Below are 20,683 nucleotides of genomic sequence, written 5' to 3' on the forward strand. Positions count from 1 at the left end.
TCACTTCTTCCCCTCTTTTGCACCAAATATAATTCACAAAATATGGGCATTTTATGCCTTATCTTGACCAGTTATTGAACAATGGAATGATGCATATCTAATAAGAATTTAGCCTGAAGTACTGACCTTCTATTATCATATTTGGGCACATTCCTTATCACAAAGAAGACCACAGATGAGCAGAGTGTATACGTATAGTACTATACCAAATATTTTGATGACCACTAGATGGCAATAAGGAGCACAGAAAGCACCATCTAGTGGTAGTCTGATTGTTTGCATCCCAGCTATAATATATCAAGCAGTACAGGTAGTCCCCAATTTATGACCACAATTGAGCCCAAAATTTCTGTTGCTAAGTGAGACAGTCGTTAAGTGAACTTTATGACTTTTCTTGCCACCGTTATTAAGTGAACCATTGCAGTTGTTAAGTTAGTAACACTGTTGTTAGGTGAATCTGGCTTCCCCATTGGCTTTGCTTATCAGAAGGTCACAAAAAGGGGATCACATGATCCCAGGACACTGCAGTCGTTATAAATACAAACCAGTTGCCAAGCATCTGAATTCTGATCTCCTGACCGTGGGGATGCTGCAATGGTCATAAGTGTGAAAAATGGTCATAAGTCACTTTTTCAGTGCTGTTGTAACTTTGAATAGTCACTAAATGACTATTCATCAAAGCTTTGAAATTAGACTATCTATAAGAAATTATGACTGTACAGTGCATGTGGGACATCTAAGAATAATAATGAGAAGTTGAGAAAGTGAGATTATTCCAGATGTTAGATTAGCTTTTAGACATGTGTAACTTATCTGTTCTGGAAAAGGTAATTTTTTCCACCAAATTTTTTCCTTGCTGTAAGTCAAGGACTACCTGTATTGTACCAAACAAACATACGATTTTGATAAACTATAAAAAAGGGGGATTCTTAATGTAAAATTTAATCAAGGGAGAAAGGAGTTAAGTGCTGTCTAAAAAAAAAGATAAAAACTACTGCTGTCTTAACATCATCCTATGTTTACTTAGAAGAAAATCACACTCAATTCAAAAATATTGAATTTCCAGTTATTGAACACATCTGGCATATCAACCAAAAGTATGCATAGCCATTTTTTGAAGTAGGTTTTAAAAGACAAGTGCCAGGTTCTTGGATTGAGCCCAGATGCTAACTAGCAACCAAAAGACAGCTCTGTTTTGGCAACATGCTCTGGAGATGAACTTCTCCATCCTGCACCCGCTAGCACTTCCAATCACTTTTCAAAGGTTGCCCTCCATTAAGCATAATTCCCCATCTTTACAAAAAGGACTTCAGTTATCTCTGCTAAATTTCTGACCCTTTGGCAAAGCCAGTGTGAGGATATCAGTTCTACACGAACTAAGGCTAGAGTCAGCATCAGAGCCTTCGGCAAAAATTGCCTTACTAAAAATTTTATCTATAGACTCATAAAAACGCTAGATTAATAGTCTGAGAAATAAGAACTGAGCTTTTCGCTCCTCTACAAAAAAAACACAGCCTGGGTTAGAAGCCAATTTCAACATTCCTTCCCATGACAAGGATCATTTGCAGTATTTGACCTCTGGGTTATCAAGAAATGTAAGTGCCAGTCCACATAAATGTTAGAGCATATGAGCACTACAGGAAAAATAAAACCCAGGGCAACATTGTGTGCAGAAGAAGGACTGAAGAAATGCAAGGAGGGCTTGGCTGACTCAGTTCTCCGTGTCTCTTATTGCATTTTATAGGAGGTGCTAAACAGGCTATAAAATCGTTTCCCCGCAGGATTGCTTAAATCTTTCTCTTTATAATGGGGGTCATTTCACTGGTTATTACAAGAAATTGGCACATGAATGGTACTCACTAGTTGCCATCAAAATAAAGAGCAATTAGTTAGTCTCAAGCAGTAGATGGCTTTAAAACATATGCCCTCAGGGTGCAATTATTGGTCATAATTACTTAAGACAAAGCCAACTGGATCAGATTAAGGGAGAAATGTGGAGCTCTCAAAATGTTTGGAATGGTACCTGCCATAACAATCTCTGATTAGTGGCCAATCTGGTTAGGGATTATGGGGATTACTAAACTGAAATGCTGGGAAACAGCAGGTTGCCTAGTTGACACTATGGGATTATAGAATTCGGCGTCTCGTTGGCCAATCCTAACGTTTTTGAAGCCATCTGTAGCAAGTATCTGAATTCTGATGGTGGCAAATAAGAATTTCACAAGCAGAGCATGAGAAGAATATCAGGTTGCATTTAACTGATGCAGATGAGAAATGTAGAGAGAGACTTATTTTTTATAAAAACAGATTTTGAACACCTTGATCAGATACCTCATTTACATGAATAATATTTTGCAAGCCACAGTGATAAGCATTTATCCTATTTTGTTTTGTGCTCATCTGAAGAAAATTGCCTGATTGTGGATCCTTGTCAAAGTAACCAGCAATCTACGTCTGTCTTGCTTGCCCTTAACCAATTAGCAATGTTCAGCTAATGATCTTTGAAAGCTGAAGTAGAACGTTTCATTACAAAGGTCAACACTGCCACTTTTTCAGAGGGATACTTGGAGGATGGGAAAAAGAGGAGCTTCTAACATCTCCAGCGCCAAATTTGCAGCGGTATTGGGATCTGTAGATTAAAAAAAAATTAAAAATCAAGGAAGGTTATACAATGCTGATATTGTATCAGGAAAGCTCCAAGGATTGGTAATGGGAGCACAATTTTCTCGTTGTTTTGCTCCTTCCTCCATGGCTGGTACCCGTGTTTCCCCGAAAATAAGACCAGGTGTTACTTTTTTTTTGGCCTCCAAAAGAGGCACCAGGTCTTACTTTTAGGGGATGTTTTACTCACCTTCAGCACTGACAGTCCCGCCCAGCAGCTCCACTTCTTCTGGAGCCAAAGGAGCAGTTTCGTTCTGCAGCTGCATTCCAGCCTGTATTTTGCAGCCAGGCCTTTCCAGAAGACCTAGGTAGCCAAGTACCAAGCTATGGATTCAATCCATAGCTTGGTCCTCAGCTGCAGAGGTCTTGCAGAACCGAGCTATGGATTGAATCTATAGCTCAGTTCTTTGCTGCAGAGGCCTTCCGGAAAGGCCTGTGATTGAGAAATGCAGGCCTGGCTGCAGAAGACACTGCAGAAGAAGTGGGCTGGCGAGGAGAGGGCTGGCTGCAAGGTAAGTGGGTGTGGGGCACATGAGGCAGCTCCACACTGACACCCCCGCCCTAGCTTGATTTTTAAGTGTGTACCTTGCCCCAAAACTAGGGCTTATATTAGGCCCTCCCCAAAAAATTTTTGGGGTAGGCCTTACTTTAGGGGAAACAGGATACCAGTTGGTATGGGTAGGGGGAAGAGGTCCAGCCCTAGATCCCTGTTATGTGGGATGTTTCAGGGTAGGCTTGAGTCTCTCTCTTCTCTTAATTAACATCTGTATGAAGCCACCGACTGGGGTCATTTGGGGCCATAGGGTTCATTACCAACAGTATCAGCCAGTAACATCCTATTATAGATCTATACCTGATGCTACCCCTAAGTGCAGGTAGGAAAATCATCATTCCAGAACCCAGAGAACCAGTTTTGGGATAAGGCAACGTGAGGGTGAAGGTTTGTTCTCTGAGCTTGTGGGTTGGTTTCCGAATGTTTCGTTACCAGGCTACGTAACATCATCAGCGGCATTTAGGGGATGTTTGTGTCTATTGCTTAAGGCAACAGATTATGTTCCTCTAGTTACAACCAGTATTGCCCCAGCAGCCATGCAGAAGCAAGCCAGCAATACATATCTTGTGGAGATGGTTGATTCTGACATCAGTACTGTAATTCTTCCAAAATCTGCATAGCAAAGATCCAAGAATCTTCACCTTCCTTACGCATCTTTGCTTAAGACTCCAGGAAACTGACAGACGACATGGAAGTGATGTCTTCTTTTAATTTGTTTATTTTCTATTGAGGGAATGAGGGTGTAATCTTCTGTGTACATTACATTTCTGTGATGTAATCGTTTGTCCCAAACATCTGCAAAATGGATAATTACCAAATGTGTAGAATCTCAGCCTTAAAAGCAAAGATGAAACTAACTTTGAGTCTAATGGTTGCTAATGGATTTCTCCTTTTATTTTTTTAGTCATTATCTTTTTCTGGAAGGAAAATATTTAAATTCAAGATTATCTTCCTTCAGTCATTTTTAAAACTTTCTAAAAACGTTGTTGCATTTATTGCATTTTTATTCCATTCTTTCACAAGGTGGACCAGTAAGCAAGCTCTGGAATACGTTTGAAAGTCTTGGGTTTTGGTAGATTTTGACTCTGACGCTTTTTCTTCAACCATATAGTTTGCAATTTGCAACAATATTTTACAACTGTGTTTAGCTGGATTCATACAGTACATTCATACAGTTAGCTGGATTCAAATGATGAAGGCTTACTATGTGCAGTTATTATTCATTCCATATGCCTGTGATCCATATTATTTTTTCCTGCAATTAAAGATGTAATTTTTAAAAATAGGGAAATTTAATAAATAAATGTGAATTTCAACTTATGTTTGCACAAGAAACAAAGGAGTCATTTAAAATCAGATTTAGAGAAGTTTTTATGAGAAAACCAGAGTATGCTTGAGTATGCAGAGTATGCAGAGTATGTTTTGTAGAAAAGATTGCACCCAAATAACAAATACATCTTCTGAGATGCACACTAATGAGGAAAAAAAATAGCATACCTGTAACATTATCTTTTAGATCTCAAGTGTATTAACATTCCATTTTTTCATATTTTAAATAAATACGAAAAGCAAAGGCAGGCTGCCCATTAAATGCTAAAATTAAACAGATGGAATGCTTCTACCTTTTAGGATCTATTAACAACAATAAAGGAACAAGCAGTCAAGAAATATGCCATAGACTAGCACTTGGTAGAGGGGCTATAAAGGCCTTAGAAAAGATAAGATCAAATGTTATAACGCATCTCTGCCTATAAAGATTAGAATCAGGCAAGGCATAGTATTTCCTATGGAAACACAAGCTGAACTTTGAAGTAGCCAGATAGGAAGAATACTAATACTTTTGACCTAAGAATAGGATAGCTGACAACCTAGGGTTTCAAGTCAGGTATTTTATTTTCTTATTTATTTATTGAATTTATTTGCCACCCATCTCATAGTGAATTACTCTGGGTGGCTTCCAACATTAAAACATTAAAATCCTAACACATAAAGATATCTTAACATATCTTTAAAAAGATATATTTAAAAACCAAATTCTAATAAAAATAAAAATCATATGCCTTTAAAAATCCCCTCTCTGTTTTTTATTAGGTTTACTAACCACAGTTCTACAAGGTAATAAGTAATTAATCAGTTTCTGCCTCAAGTTAATTAAAACACAAACATACAATTCTAATTAGATCATCAAGATATTCAAACTGTTGAATTTTACAAAGAGGATAGCAAATGTTAGCCACATTCAAGAAAATGGAACTCTGCTGATTCTGACCTGTCAGTTGAATATAAAATAAATTGGAATTATCTAAGACATAACCAGATAGGGAGTGATACTATTAACCTTGTATCCTTATAGAAAATGCAACATAATAAAACCTTGGCTATACAGTAGATTTGATGGGTCCTTCTCCACAAGGACACACTTTTAGTTCATGAAATTGTTGCATTTGCCCTTGAGAAGAGCTGTTGACAGGGCAATAAAATGCTAATGTGTTAGCCTGAAAAGAAGCTTGCATTTCTGGGTAGGGTACATTGATATATTTGATCTTCTAAAAGTCTGTCACCTTGCCTAATTGCAGGAAGCTCTTGATCATATGTTGTTATCAAAATGACCTCTTTTGAGGAGCCATGGCGGTGCAGTTTCAGCAAGGACAATCTTGCCTGTATTGATTCGTACCGGTATTTGTCTGCCGTATCCAAAGAATAAAGACCTTTTGGAAAATAAAGCAGTAATTTTAGCCAGCGAGCAATAATACAGATCATCCAATCTCTGTATTGCTCAGGCCAATTTCCCTCTTTAGTACCTTAGGTAAATGTGGGCCCACTTTAAACATGGTCCTTAAAGATTCAGAATGAACATTTTTCCAGAGGGGCAAAAGAGGAACATGATCCCAACTGAGCTCAAAACAATGTTTTTAAAATCTTATTTAACCAGACATAACTGGAATATCCAGTTGAATATCCTTTGCAAGGATATTCCAGTTGCTGGAATATCCTTGCAAAGAGTGAGGCTCTTGGTTTCGGTACAATTGAAACTCAAATATTTCTCAGAAAAATTAGTGGATGAGGCACCCAGAGTTGATTTTTTATCTAGCTGGTGTTTGTTATAGGAGCACTACTTCATCTGCCTGCAGTAAAATTCCAAAGTGCTTCTTAGCTAACTTGGGAGGGTGGTGCAATGAGTTGCTTACTTGCTCACAGTTTGTGATATATAGATACTTCCAAAATCCACCAGATGGTGCTAAGATGTACCAGGTGGTGCTTGGATGACAAATGCACTGTTGTCTCAACATCTTCTGTCAGTTTAATTTCCTGGTTTAGTTTCTTCACCAAATCTTCTCTATAGAGAGCTAATTACCTTGATTGCTCTTGTTTGTTTCCTTAGAGCAAAATGCTCGTGAGAAGGGCCATAGCTTTGCAAAGGAAACAAATCCAGCAACTCAGAGGGAACAATTCCAGAACCATTCAAATGCTTAAAATTGAGTGAAGGTTTCATCTTTATCAATTTCTTTTGCTTCCCTTTACTATTGTTGGTGCTACCACTTCTTTATAAGAATACATATGCCTTACTATGATTTCAGTGCTGCTTGCCAAGCAGTTGAAGACAAAAAAAAAACAGGCTTCTATGAAAGCAAATGAGAATGAAGACAATGTCAAGGAAAGAGTGATTGGAGCATTGCAAAGTACTGACACATTTGTTCAGATTTCTTAATTCCGCAAGTAAACTAGGTGTCATGGATTCCCATCGTCCTGTGCACTCCCATAGAGAGGGCCTCCTTAGGGTGCCGCCGGTTAGGGAGTGCCGGCGGGTGATCCCCAGAGGGAAGGCATTTTCTGTGGGCGCGCCTGCCCTTTGGAATGATTTACCTGTGGAACTCCGGACCGCCCCCGATCTGCGTTCATTTCACCAGGACCTGAAAACCTGGCTTTTCAATCTGTCAGGCCTGGACTGAAGGGGTTTTAGCTTTTTAATATTGTTTTTAATTGTTGGGCTTTAATTAATTTAATTCATTTTAATTTTATATTATCTTTTTATATTGTCTTTTATATGCTGCCCTGTAAACCGCCCTGAGTCCTTCGGGAATAGGGCGGTATAGAAAAATAAATAAAAAAATAAAATAATAAAATAAAATAATAAAATAAAATAAAATAATAAAATAAAATAAAATAAAATAAATAAAATAATAAAATAAAATAAAATAAAATAAAATAAAATAAAAATAAAATAAAATAATAAAATAAAATAAAATAAAATAAAATAAAATAAAATAATAAATAAAATAAAATAAAATAAAATAAAATAAAATAAATGGCTGCTGCACAATGGCACCTGCTAAATTCAAACACAGAGGACATCTTCAACCACTTGTTCTTCAAGCAACTATATGTCACAGAGAATTCAGTCACAGCCTATATTCCCTCGAAGTTGTGTGTGAGCATGGCCACACTGTTCCTATTGCACACCCATGCCTATGACAGTTTCCCAACCAGCTGACCCAGCAAGTCCACAAATATAAACAGACAATGGGGGAAGATGTTAATTTGGACACTGATGGCAACCACTAATTTCCAGTTACTATTCTACACAGGTATGATTGCACTATGGTCAGAAGCTTAAGAAAGGCAGAACATAGGAATATAGGACAATATCTAGTCGACTTGTCAGCACCCTCTTCTCTGCCCAAATTTCAGGTTTGTCCAAATCACATTCTTGATTTTTTTTTATTTGGAGGGTATTTTTTTCACTGCCCTGGATCCTTTCTTCCATCTTCAACTTACATTAAAAGGAGAAAATCTAAAGTGATGAATGAAAAAAATAAAGAGAATGCAACACAGAATTTAAACAAACGCTGTGAATGTTAATGTCCAAGAGAAATAAATGAAAACAAGTTTATCAATGATGTGACAATGTTGAAAAATGGTTAACGGTGCAGAAGTGAATGGAAAAAAAACCCATCAGTGCTCGGAGAATGTTAAATATATAGTAAAGCTGCAGGTATAGATGGTATAATTGTGAACGTTAAAATATGGATATCAGTTTGTGCACAACTTGTTTGACATGTGTGAGGATGTCACCTGTGTTTGACAATTGGAAGAAACATGCTGTTGTTCCTTTATATAAAATAATAGGTAGAAAGAGTAAAAACAAAAACTATAGGAGTTAATGTGTTGATGGTGCCTGGAAAGTTGTTTGAAAGGGTATAAGAAGTAAAAATAGGCAACATTTGCAAAGTCTAGCACAGTTACATGTTAGGCAGGAAGTGCACTTTTGCTTTTCAGTAAGTCATTAAAAAATGTATGAATGCGAGAAAGTTGATTGTACATCTATAGCTTTAGAGAAAGCATATGATAAAGTGAAAAGGGTTAAAATGTGGAGTGTCTTGTCTGAAAAAGGAGTTGAAGGATAGTTCCTGAATGGGGTAAGAGCATTATATGCTCGAAGTAAAGGATGAGTGAGCATAAACAGAATAAACACTGGTTAAGTATGTACATACAGCTAAATGTTATATTTAATGTTATAGTTATATATATTTATGGATGTTGCAGTGGTGTTGGATTGGTATTGCCTGGAGAAATGAATTTGTGTCTACTCTTGTATGTAAGAGAGGCCATGTTGTTGGCTGAGAATCCAAATTATTTGTGGCAAGTGGTAAACTTTAGAATCCAATGAGGATTCTATGCATGGATCTAAAATTAAAGTATTAAAGACCAAGGTAGGTGGTGTGTGGTGGTGAAAATGGACTCAACGGTCACAGATTATACAAAAATGGTAGATTAATCTGTATATCCTGGGTGAATACTTACTAAAATGGGGAAATGGGTGAGAAAACTAAAATAGGCAACTGCTGATAGAAAGGTAATGGATGGTCTGTTGCAAGAATGTTTCTTGACACCAAAAAATGTATAAAAATGTCATGTGCAGTATAAGAAAATATTTCTGCCCATGTTAATACAGCTTACAAGGGCAATTGTGACTGGAATTGTCATCACTAAGTAACACAGATAAAAAAAACATGATAACATGTGACTACAGTGGCAGTTTCAACAACTCTAGGTGCTGTGATTCAGCAAGGATCACACAAGTCATTAAGCAGAAACTTCACATGACTGCGACTTCCAACTTCCTGCTGGCTTTCCCATTGACATTGCTTGTGAGAAGCCAGCAGGAATGTCAGAAATTGCAATCAGATAACCATAAGGATGCTGTAGCAACCAGAACACTAAGGACCAATTGTAAATCTCCCCTCATCATAACTTTGAACAGTCACTGAAAAAATGGACATAACCTGAGGATTACCTGTACTGCATTTGAAAGTAAGATTTGGTTATATTGGGGGGGGGGAACAGTTAATCAAATATATTGTGCACTTAGGAAGGAGTGTATATGATAAAACAAGAAGAGATAAAAAGAAAAAGATGCTGAGTTAATGTGAATTGAATTCACAAGTGAATGACCAATTCAAAAGAGTAATAATACCGGCTTGTCATAGACAGAAAAAGAATTGCAAAATAAATATATGAAGACTGAATGTGTTGAGAGAAAGGGGAAGATTGAGGAACACAGTGTAAGACTGAATGAATCTAATGAGGTTCTCAGGAAGAAAGATTAAGAAAAGAAAAGAGATTTAAGGAATAAAACCAATGCAAGTAGTAGTTATGGACAATGCAGAAGCAAGGATGGTTTCCAAGAATGGAAAGATATGGGGAGGTATAGAAACTGCTGCTGGTATAACTAATTTGGTATAAACTACATTTTCTTTTCTTCTCCTTGTGATTTAATTTATTTGGTTTGTTAATTCTTACTCCTGCACTCTACACAAGACTGTTTATCCTGAAAAGGAACAATGGGATGGGTGTATATGTATGTATGTATTCTACGGTGTGCTGCAGTATGTAATGCTTCTGTAAATAAGAAAATCAAATATAAAAGATCTTTTCCACATTCCTACCCAGCAGATCCATTAACACACTAAAGATGACTCAACCTCTATCACCTCCATCCAGGACTTATGGCGCCAATACACACTAGCTGGAAAACTCTGAGAATTAAAATTCCTGTATCTTAAAAGTTGCTAAGGATGAGAAACAGTGTGCTAGATAGAAATTTCAAATTGCCACTACCCTCCTTACCGTAGCCATTATTATTTTGTATGCCTGAGTGCAAATATCTGTACAGCAGAACAAGAAAAGATGAGGAACCAGAATGAACCTTCATTGTCAAAGTACAACCATGTATGCATTGAGATTGGCTGAGCCTCCCTTCCTGCCCCCCCAACTCACAGTGACAACAAACCCACCATCTTGTTACACCATGTGAGCTAATTACACAACACACCTGCCTTGCAAGTCAGTAATACATAAAGTTTTTTCCCATTCAAGAGCCTGACAGCCCATGGATAGAAGCTGTCCTTCAGCCTGTTGGTACAGCTGGCTATACTCCTGTATCTCCTACCTAATGGTCGGAGAGTAAAGAGGTACTGACCAGGGTGTGAGTCATCCCTGAGAATTTTCCTCACTCTTCCAAGGCAGCGAGCCCTGGTGATGTCATCCAGTGGTGTCAGGAGACAGCCCACAATGTTTTGTGCTGTGCTCATCAGCCTCTGCAATATTTTCCTATCCGCAACTGTCAGGCCAGCATACCAAACCACAATACAGTGCAAGAGGACGCTCTCTATAGTAGACTGGTAAAAGAAGATCATTAGCCGTTGTTCTACCCTGTTCTTCCACAAGACCCTGAGGAAGTGGAATCTCTTTTGCGCCTTTCTGGCCACCTGGGTTGTATTGACTTTCCAGGTAAGATCTTCACATAGGTAGACTCCCAGGAATTTAAAGGAGGAAACTCTTTCCACACAGCCCCCCCCCCGCCCCCCGATGTAAAGTGGGGCAGGTTCCTCTCTTTTCCTCTGGAAATCTAGCACCATCTCCTTTGTCTTGCCAACAAAAATTACCTCCCCCTGTACCCTGTTTCATCTCCATCTGTAATAAGACCCACTACGGTAGTATCATCTGCAAACTGTTTATATTATGGCTACTTTCCATTTCCAGATTTTCTTAGAGGCAACTTCAGGACCTGTGGTTTATGTCAGCCAGACAAGGCAATGTCCTTAAATATATTCCTCCAAAACCACAATTAAAAAAAATAATAAAACAATGTTCTAGTCCTATAATGACTAAGGAAAATTGTCTTTGATACTAAGACAAATGTAAAACTGCTATTCTATGCATATTCACTACTGAGCTTTAATTTGGAAGCAATAGAGAATATCTAAAGAACAAAAAAAAACATATAAAGTGTAGGTATAGGTATAGGTATTCAGAAAATCCTACCCACCTAATCCCTGGCAATTTATAGTCCCCAACCCCTTATTTGGGAAATCAAAACATTCTATATGAGTTCAGTGAAATTACAGATACTCTACCCTATTCATTTGGTTAAATGATTGCATGGTTTGGATGCATTTGGGAAATCACTGTGAATAAGGAGCAGCATACTGAGTTTTTTGTTTTTTTTTTAAAAAAAAGGCTTACTATTGAAACAAGAAAGGAGTATTGGCTGGTTAAAAGCCAGATGTGGCCAAGAGTCATTGATAATTGACATTTCTAATTATCATTGATTTGTTGTAAAGCAAAATCTATGTTAACAAAAAAAGGGGAAATCAATTTAATTATGTGACTGAAACTCAAAAGGATGGTGGATGTTTAACTGAACATCTGCTTTTCTGATTCACATTTGCCACCCCTCGGTACAATGCTGATTTGTGATTTCTTTTAAAAGAGTTTTTTAAAAAGACTTTTTAAAGATTTTTTTTCTTAATTATTTATATGGCCACTGGGGGAATAGACAGTGAGAAATCATGGCCTTTTCAAGAATGTTCCTAATCTCTTGTCTGTTACATACATGTTTTTAAAAATAACATTATAAGTTTCTCCAACTAACATTAAACATTACAGTAGAATTAAGAATAACATTCAGTTAGTCTAAAAATAGCAGTAAGCCCAACCATGGTATGTAAAATCATGCAACTGATTTTACTGTATAATATTCTAACTTAGATTTAAATAGGATTAAATAGGAATCAGCAACTCAGAAGATGGCTATACCTAACTGACGTGATGAGATCTGGAAGCTAAGAAGATTTGAGCGGTTAATAACTGGATGGGAAGCCACCAGGATGGATGGGAAAGTCAGGAAACTATCCTGGTAATAACAAAGTATTTCCAAACTGCTGCCAACAAACTCAATTTACCTTCATTATACACTTATTAATTCATTACTCTATATTGCTGGGAGCCCAGCATTGTCTTAGCAGGCAAGTGAACCAGGCCATCATGTTAAATGATAATATCATTCAATTGTTTGGGTATAATACCTTATTTGAATACAGGAATTGTGTTTGGTTAACCTGGTTTAAGCTGTTGCACAAACATAACTAGACTGTATCTCTGGGCATTCCTACACATTGCCATCTCAGTCCTTATTGCTGCTGAGTTGAGCAACAATATCTCTGGAGGAGTCTGAATATGGGAAGGAACCAGTGGTGGGATTCAAATATGTGAGCAACCAGTTCTCTGTGTGAATGTCACTTCTGGAACTCCACTCTGGGCCTGGGAAACAAAAAAATTAGCTACCGGTTCTGCCGAAGTGGTGCAAACCAGCTGAATCCCACCCCTGGAAGGAACCCTGTTAATTTCTAGATGGATATGAATTCGGCAACTTTGCAGGGCAACTTTGCCAGGGTAAAGTTCAATCAGGAAAGGCAAAGATGTTCTCTGTGAGTTTCTGTGTACTAAATAGAAGAGGTAGCAATTTTCATTCGTGCCAAGAAATGTGGAAGCAGGACATTTTTACATTTTCAAGTCACTGATATTTAGAATTCAGTAAGGTCTTTCTCATGAAACTGCTCGAATACTATTATTATGTAACCACTATTCGACTAGGCAAGAAGATATTTTTTTCATCCTGGCATGAGCAACAACATCACAGCAATTCTTTACTTCGGTGAAAAGACACATCAGTGTCTGACGCAGAAGTCTCATATTTCTGTCACAGATTTGTATCTCTGAGGGGAGAAAAATGATCAGAGTCTGCTGCCGCATTACACAGATGGTCCATGGAAGCAGATCCTTGTTTTTTCTCCCAGCAAATATCTGGGAATGTCCATTTAATAATTCATTATTAACCTAGTCTGTGCCATTATCTTCACAACAGTTTCAACGACACTTACAGATCTCAAGATCATATACAGTTAGTCCTCGACTTACAACAGTTCATTTTGAGACTGTTCAAAGTTACCACAGCACTGAAAAAAGTGACTTATGACCATTTTTCACAGTTACGGCCTTTGTAGCATCCCCATGATCATGTGATCAAAAATTAGAAGCTTGGCAACTGGTTCTTACTTATGACCATCGCTGTGTTCCAAGGACATGCGTTAAACCTTTTGCAACCTTCTGACAAGCAAAGTCAATGGGAAGCCAGATTCACTTAACAACCAGGTTACTAACTTATCTACTGCAGTGATTCACTTAACCATTGTGGCAACAAAGGTTGTAAAATGAGGCAATACTCACTTAACAAATGTCTCACTTAACAACAGAATTTTTGGGCTCAATTGTGGTCATAAGTCGAGGACAACCTGTATGAAAGTTTGCAAGAGTACTTTATATTTTGATGGCTCTTTCCCACTTCCAACCTGATGTGAATCAAATTCACCTCCTGATATGAATCAAATAAGAGGGCAATCTGAATTTTAATATGAATACATGTACACTTTCAATAGTGAGGTGAAGATTTCTAGAAATAATTTTCAGGAGTTTTCGATAAGCAGGTACATCCCAAATTATTTGGGTTCCCAGCTCATGCTGTTCTAAGTCATTGGACTGGGTATGGATGATCTCTTGCAATCAAATTTATTGCAATCCTTAATTCAAAAAGAAGGGCAAAGGGACAGAATCTCCTTCATCTTTAATAAATAATGCAGAGATATGTAGATATACTGTATATTTGCATCTCAATGCTTATTCAGGACCATTAAACAGATTCAGGGTGTCTCCTGATACAGATTGGGATAAACATCAAGTACCATGATGGCTACAAGTTAATTCTCTATGACCAGTTACAAGCTTCAATGAGGTTGTAGATTTCCACTGAAACTTATTAATCTTCCCCAGCCAAACACATTTAAGATTTAGGACTAAGCTATGTGCTGTATTGAAAATATTTTAAAACAATGCACTAAGTTTAACACACACAAACACACTAAGAAACGTTTGGGAGAAGGGACAATTCTTGATCGTTGACATGGTGTGGATCATTAATTTTCTTCATTCTGTTTTCTAGAGAAAAATCTCCTGAGAGGCTATAAATCTAACTTCAGGGATATCTAAAAGCTTTGGGTGTTTTCTATTTTTAGAAAAATGCTCCAAATTTTAGGATACTTCTACATCTTTCAGTGGCATACAATATAAACTAAGCTTTCCAAATATGTTCATAACAGGTGGAATAAAAGTCAGAATAGTATCTCATATCTTGGAGCCTTTAAACTTTATGGATAATAAAGGAGAATAAGATAAGGTCATATCTATATCCATTCCTATAACACTTGGAAAGCACCAGATATGTAATTAGGGGCAGAGGTATCCAACCCCCTCCATGCCTTTTGCACAGTTGTTCTGTGGTTCCTGGGGAATAACCATTTTAATGTTCCAGTATTTTAAGGACTCAGTGCATCACCTGTGAGAGAAGAATAGACCAGAAAGATTGACATTCTAAGCAAAAATTCTTGATACATATTGGAATATACATTTAGCACCATGATCGGTACTGGTAATTATTTATCAAAAATTACATGTTTCACAGAGGTTCACTGAGAACATCAGCAAGGAGTGGCTGTTAAAAGGCAGGTAGGGACCACTAAAGATTGTTTGGGTTGGAAATGCTGGGCAATTGATAAATAAACATTGGCTGTTGAAGATGTTTCTACTGGCACTGTTGCACTCTGGATGGATGGCAACTGAAAATTAGATAGATAGATAGATAGATAGATAGATAGATAGATAGATAGATAGATAGATAGATAGATAGATAGATAGATAGATAGATAGATAGATAGATAGATAGATAGATAGATAGATGTTTTAACCGACTCTTTATCTGGCACATTTTTTTTTTCAAAAGGAAAAAGCTGGCTAGCTCCGAGTGGGGAGGTCCTTGAGTGATGACTCTACAGGAGCTGCTCACACTACTTCTTAAACCTAAATTAAATAACTCCAGGGAAACATCACTTCAATGGCACTTCTGGTGGAAGGAAAAATAAGAGTACCTAGATTGGCTTGCTCCAATCAAGAGAAACAGTAGATACCAGCAAACAGATACAAAACAAAAAGTAGACTCTTTGCTGCCATCTAATGATAATTTACATTTTTACAATCTCGCTCTGGTAGCTCTAAGGCAGAGGTCCCCAACCTGTGGGCCGCGGCCCACTACCTGGCCATTGGCCTGAGTGGCTGGCCAGTGAATGCACGTGTGCATGTGTGAACCCTGCACTCGTGTTAGCGTCATGGTGTTGGGCGGGTGTTACTAATACCGTGAGCATCATACAGGCGCTAGCGAGCATCACAAGCGCAACCCCTTCTTACACTTAGCATTGCAGCGACGTGCGGGCGCTAGTGTCTTCTGAGCATCGCGTGGATGCACGTGGCCCCATTTGTGTCACACACGCAATCATGGCCCCATTTGTGTGCATGCTTGCAGCCCCCTCTGCAAGCATGCATGTGCGCATATCTGTCTCCACACAGCCCCTGCACCGGATGGCCAACGAAGAAAGTTTGGATAGCCTTGCTGTAAGAGACAGGCTTATGGAGAAAGTAAAGTCTAAACCAGAGTTCAAAGGTTCATTATAGGGTACACACACACACACACACACACACACACACACACACACAATTTATCTGTCTGTCAAACGTTAAAAACTGAATAATTTAGCATTATTTTTTTAAAAAAATGTAAAGCAACATTATAAAATTACAAAAAAATGGAGAGTTCCAAGATGGGGTGGAGTTGGGAGGGGTCAGCCAGCCCCATAGTTCTGTGAGTCTTTGTGTCCCTTATGCAAGGCTACACAGCCAGAACTGTGACCCCTTTGAGGAAGGCCAAGCGATTTGGGGCGGCTTTCCTTACCTCTGAGGGCAAGGAGTTTCACAATGCAGGGGCTCACCCCACCAGTTGAAATTCTTTGACTGATGGGGTCTGTAGCATGCCTTCCCTGCCTGAACTAGTGGGATGGGCTGATATGATGGGGCGAAGCCAATTCTGTATATATATATAAATGAATTGCAGGAAAAGTGTTCCATTTCATTGTCTTGCAGATCTACATTATTTTCAACAGAAGTTTTCTTTTCTCTATTAACTGCCAACAAAATAATGCTGGAAAAACATGGGAAGCTAACAGGGGTAACAACTGAATTATTAGCAGTTTGGGTTTTGTTTTCATAAAGAGAGCCAAATCTATAAAATTATTTCATTTTAGCAAAGGATGCTGCAGGAGTACTAAAAAGGAGCTCTTAATCTTGTTTGTTTGTTTAAACATAATGATTGAATAGCAATAGTCCTAGTAAAGGATTGTCCAGCAGCCAGCTGGCTATGACAGTTCAGAATGAAGGGAGAAAAATCCAAGCATTAGATTCCCCATCTGGCCATTAATCTGCAGGAAATGCAACGTGCACTATTTGTTTAATTAATCAAATCAACTCTGCTCTTCAAAACTGGTATTCCAGTGTTTTGCCGTTGAGAAACTTAATTCCACCAGGTATTTCAAAGCAAAATGTTTCAACACTTGTTCAATTCCTTATGTCTGGCTAATGAACCAATAATTTCATTTTGAATCCAGAGTTGTTAATGGCAGGGGAGGAATATAGTGTATATTCCTAGGGTAATGTGATAACTTAACACAATGCTATCCATCTTAATCCTTGTGTTTCTCAGAATGATTAATCCAATAGAATGATCATTTACAGATTAGATAAACTGATCTGTGCTCATATGTTTGGGATTAGCTTTAAAAACCCCAACTAGTTACAAACGGAATTATTTCAGTTTACGTCTACACCCACACATTCATAAACACAAACCCTGCTCTTGTAGAATAGAACAGGAAAAGACATTCTCATTGGGTGATTTATTTCTCTACTAGCTAGAATCAAGATATTGTAAAAGAAAAAAAAGATAGAAATGATTTTGCAGTGCCTTGAGGTAATAGCAACAATCTTTCTTTTACCACAGGTAGTCAGAGAGGAATTTTTGCTGATTCAATAAATTGGAGTCATGAAAATTTATCCTCCCCACCATACTGTATGTTTTATCCATTTATTTGGATGATCTATTATCCAATATGCTAAGCTATAAGACAATCATTTTATCATAGTCAGTTTGCATTTTAAGTTCATTACAAAAATTCCACCCAAAGTAAAATATAGGTGAATATTCCAACAAAACCTTTAAATATTTTGAACATCATTGTCCTCGTCGCCACTTTTACCAACCACAAACTACCAGCTAGAAATGTCATGCTTTTAACAGTAAACAGCAATAGAAGTGATATTTAGTACTGTAGATTTACTTCAGTACAACAAGCCTTATTTTGAAGAAGATTCAAAGTATTGCTCATTTTCACCCACACAACTAAAATCTTTATATGTGGCCATTTTGCTGTTCATCCATTCATCCTTCTTAAGAACAATAGAAAAATTAAACAAGAAGAAAGCATCTATTTGAAAAGAAATCAAAGGTGTTACAAACTTCTTGTCCATTTGTTCTTATCTTAATGTGCTGAAGGAAAAGATAATAGTCTGAAAATGTGATTTGTTTAGTAAGTCTTTACTTGGTCTGAAATAAAGTCAAGGACATCTATGCTGGCCTATAAAAATGGCCAGTGTAAAAAGATACACAAATACTTGATTCACACATTTTGACAAGCTATTTTGTGAGTTTCTGGTTTAGTCTGTGGCATGAAACCAACCATTGCAATTTATAAACTATGGATTTACAATCCTAGTGAGCTAGGAAGAGATATTTTTTTTAATCATTTTGAAAATGAAAATGAAATATCAATCATATTTTTCTGTTTATTTGCTAAGATTTATATTGCCCTCTAATTGAAAATGACATATGTCAATAAGAGTATGAATACAGCACTATTAATACAGTGTAACACAGCAACCATAGATTTGTGTGATAATCCAACTAATCAGAAGATGCCACCTCTTTCATAAATAATCAACATTCATATCATTCCCAAAGTTCTTTGGGAATAGCCAGATCTTAATAGTTTTCTGGAGATTAGCAAAGATGGGTCTACATTTATCTCCCAGGATATGCTGCTCCAGGAAAACGGAGTGGCCATGGAGAAGACTTCCCCACATGTTCCCTGATGAGCCTCAGTTTCCATAGACATTCTTCTTGGAGTAGAGGCTGTCAGAGATAACCAAGTCTAAATCTATATAGGTAGTCCTTGCTTAACAAAATTAATTAGAGTCAACATTTCAATCACTAAGTTCCCTGGTTGTGATGTGACATAAACATGCCACTTTGCAACAGCAGTTCTGGTAATCCCAGGGTACCATCCCCACAAGTCATTAAGTGAGGACCTCATGTAACTGCATCTTCTGAGTTCCCATTAGCTTCCCTATCTACTTTGCTTGTGAGAAGTCAGCAGGGGAAGGTAGCAAATCATTATCACATGACCACAGGATGACTATCAGAATTATGAGCCAGTTGCCAAATAGCTAGATTGTGACCATGTGACATCAGGGGTGCTGCAATAGCCAGGACCTCAAGGACTGGTTGTTCAATGCCACTGTAAGTTTGAAAAGTCATTGAATGAGTATTGTTAACCGAGAACCCCCTGTATAAGATTTTAAAGGTAGTTTACTGGTAAGCACTACAGTTCTTGACATGATGAAATGAAGCAAAGACTCTCCACTTACAGTTCCAGTAGGAGACTGATCTATATGGAGAGCGTGAACCATCTACAATGAATTGTGCTAGTCTTTTGAGAAATGAACATATTCGTTATAACATGGATGGGATGACTTTCTTGGTAGTTTAATGTTATACTGTTATATGATACATGCAAGCAAGCAAGCTAACAAAAAGAAAAAAAAGAAAATATATCAATTTCTCAAATGCATTCAACTGTTCTCAGGTCATCTATTTCTCAGGTAGATTCATTATTATTTGATCTGGCTAAGGATAAAATCATCAGATTATTATATTGTGTTGAGCAGATGACTTTGTTAATCGTGGAACTACATCAACTCCCAGGTAAGTTTATAAAGGATTGTGATCATCAGCAGCATAATTTGACATTATAAAATATATTATTACCTAAATCAAGTTATTTAAAAACTATGTCTTCAGTCAGGCTTTATGGAGTGGAGTATTGCACATGCACTCTTCTCCCCACAGGAGGGAGCACTAGAATTACATTTTAAGCAAGTTTTCTCTTTTTCTGCCTCTTTGCATTGTTTTATTAAATATGTTAACCAAGGATATTAAGCAGCCAGCAGTCAATCATAGCTGACTTCCAAACATAATTATTTCATTGCCAGCTAATGACTCCTCTTCCTCTAAAGACTAATTATATTTCAGATATAAAATTATGATGATTAATTTTATTTCAGCTCGTAGAACATTGCAGCATTTTTCTTTGAAAATATGTGTAAATATGTAGCTGCCTTGAACCCCACTTTGAACCAGATTTATTTCATAATTATGTTCCACCTTGCTTCAAACCAATCCACCACTTTAACAGAACTTTATCAAATACAGAGGCTTCGTTAGGTAACTTCAGAGCTTGCTTTCTGTATAGTCCTAATTTACTCATCTTTGCTCTGAGCAATTTGGGATGATGATCACAAGTCTCCCAGCCCAACTTTTTCTTCCCAATGGCTTTAATCACAATCACGGTAACCCTCAGACAACACGCTCAGATGGAATTTGTAGTCTAACATGCCGGGAGATGACCAGGTTAGAAAGATTGGTGAATATCACCCACCTATCTCATCCACATGTTAACTTCATAACAATCCTGTGAGATAACCTGAGCTAAAAGTTTTTTTTAAAAAAAACCAGTTCAGTACAATCACAGGAATCTAACAACCAAGAGAAGAAAATAATTCCGTTATTTAATATAAAGTATTTATTCTATGGGATGTATAAAATATTAATTCTAATGATTGGATGCCGTGCCCGTTTCAAAATCTCTGCCTTCCTCAGGGATCAGCACCAGAAAGCATAACAGCTATACATCATCAAAATGGTAATGCTGTCACTGTTTCTCAAAAACTGCCCCTAAGAGAAAACTATAGTTCCAAACACATACTCTCTCTAATATAGAATAAATATTTGATAACACAGTTCAGCAGTTTTCTCTCAGTTGGCACCGCAAACCTTCTCTTTCTTGGTCTGGGGCA

The sequence above is a fragment of the Vipera berus genome, assembly GCF_964194415.1.
Source record: "Vipera berus genome assembly, chromosome: 2".
NCBI classification, from domain to species: domain Eukaryota; kingdom Metazoa; phylum Chordata; class Lepidosauria; order Squamata; family Viperidae; genus Vipera; species Vipera berus.